Raw genomic sequence first — 2442 nt, forward strand, 5'->3', positions numbered from 1 at the left:
GGGGACGACAGGGTACCCAGGGACCCGTTGGGGTGGGGGCAGGGCACCCATGGGTGGTGCTGGAACCCCCCGAGGGACCCCCAAGGTGAAGCCTATGGGTGCTCCTGGTGCCCCTCCAGAGCCTGGGTGCCCCCTGGGCTGGGCTCAGCACCCCTGGGTGGTCCTGGGGAGGGGTCTGGCATCTCTGGGTGCCCCTAGGGTGGGGACAAGCAGCCCTGGGTGTCTCCAGAATGGGCCCAGCACCCCTGGGTGCTCCTGGGAAGGGGGCTGGCACCCCTGGGTGCCCCTAAAGTTGAGCTCAGCACCCCTGGGTGCTCCTGGGAAGGGGGCTGGCACCCCTGGGTGCCCCTAAAGAGGAAACGGACACCCCTGGGTGCCCCAGGGGAGGGGATCAGCACCCCTGGGTGCTCCTGAGGAAGGGACAGACACCTCTGGGTGCCCCTAGAGATGATGTTGGCACCCCTGGGTGCCCCTAGGAAGGGGATCAGCACCCCTGGGTGCCCTCCAAGATCAGTGCAGCACTCCTTGGTGTCCCTAGAGATGGGACTGGCACCCCTGGGTGCCCCTAGGGAGGGGACAGGCAGTCCTGGGTGTTCCTAAAGACAGGATGAGCACCCCTGGGTGCTCCCTAAAGACAAACCTGGCACCCCTGGGTGCCCCTGGGGAAACGATGAGCACCCCTGGGTGCCCCTGGGAATGGGATCAGTGGCCCTGGTGCCCTTCCAGTCTGGTGCAGCACCCCTGGGTGCCCCTAAAGATGGGACCAGCACCCCTGGGTGCCCCCTAAGCCAGACAAAAACATCCCTGTGTGCCCCTAGGGAGGGGTCAGGCACCCCTGGGTGCCCCTTGGAAGGACTTGGCACCTCTGGGTGCCCCTAGAGATGACATTGGCACCCCTGGGTGCCCCTGCGAATGGGACCAGCACCCCTGGGTGCCCCCTAGGCCTGGCAGAAACATCTCTGTGTGCCCCAGTGGAGAGGACAGGCACCCCTGGGTGCTCCTAGAAAGGGGACAAGCACCCCTGGGTGCTCCTAGAGATGACATTGGCACCCCTGGGTGCCCCTGGGAATAGGACCAGCACCCCTGGGTGCTCCTAGTGAGGGGACAGGCACCCCTGGGTGCCCCTTGAGTCTGGAACAGCACCCCTGGGTGCTCCTAATGAGAGGACAGGCACCCCTGGGTGCCAGCAGAGAGAGGAGAGGCACCCCTGGGTGCCCCTAGGGAGGGAACTGACACCCCTGGGTGCCCCTGGGGATGGGACCAGCACCCCTGGGTGCTCCTGAGAAGGACACAGGCACCCCTGAGTGCCCCTAAGAAGAAGACCAGCACCCCTGGGTGCCCCTAGGAATGGGATCAGCAACCCTGGTACTCTCTGAGGTTGGTACAGCACCCCTGGGTGCCCCCTAAGCCTGCCAAAAGCACCCGTGGGTGCCCCTAAAGATGGAACCAGAACCTGTGGGAGCTCATTGGGAGGGACAGAAACCCCTAGGGAGGGGACAGGCACCCCTGGGTGCTCCTAGGGATGGAACCAGCACCCCTGGGTGTCCCTAAGGAATGGACAGGCACCCCTGGGGAGGGGACAGACACCCGTGGGTGCCCCATAAGGAACAGGGCCACGCCCCCCAGTTGCCCCCTGGCATGGGCACGGACCATCCCCCCTTCAAGGGATCAGGGTGCCCCCCCCACCCTAAAGAGAGCCCAGGTGAGCAGGGGAGGGGCTCAGGTGAGCAGGGGGGGCCCAGGTGAGCAGGGGAGGGGCTCAGGTGAGCAGGGGAGGGGCCCAGGTGAGCAGGGGAGGGCCCAGGTCAGACTCACCTGAGGATTTGTTGCGCATCAGCCGCACCTCACGGGGCTGCACCCCCTGCGCCTGCAGCTGTGCCCGGATCTGTGGGGACACGGGGACAGGGGGACATGGGGACACATCACCTGGGACATGGGGACACGGGGACACAGTGACACATCACCTGGGACACAGAGACAGCACCCACAGGGACATGGGCACAGTGCCTGGCGGGAACATGGGACTATCATGGCAGGGGGCAGGGCCACAGCAAAGAGGGGTGTGGCCATCCCAGGCAGAGGGCGGGGCTATCCCAAATATGGACAGGGCTACCTTAGGTGGGGCGGGGCCATTCCAGAAGTCAGAAATGCCTCCACAGATGGGGGCGGGGCCATGATGAAGACGGGTGGGGCCATCTGAGCTAGGGGGCGGGGCCATCCCAGATTGGGGCACGGAGCCATCCAAAAGTCAGAAGCGCCATCACGGCAAGGGGCGGGGTCATGATGAAAAGGAGCGGGGCCATCCGAGTGAGGGGGCGTGGCCATCCCAGAAGGGAGTGGTGCCATGATAGGGGGTGGGGCCTGGTGAAGAGGGGCGTGGCCACCCCAGGAGGGGGCGGAGCCATCCCAGAAGTCAGAAGTGCCACCACAGATGGGGATGGG

This window comes from Geospiza fortis, unplaced genomic scaffold (genome assembly GCF_000277835.1).
Source record: "Geospiza fortis unplaced genomic scaffold, GeoFor_1.0 scaffold33, whole genome shotgun sequence".
Taxonomy (NCBI): domain Eukaryota; kingdom Metazoa; phylum Chordata; class Aves; order Passeriformes; family Thraupidae; genus Geospiza; species Geospiza fortis.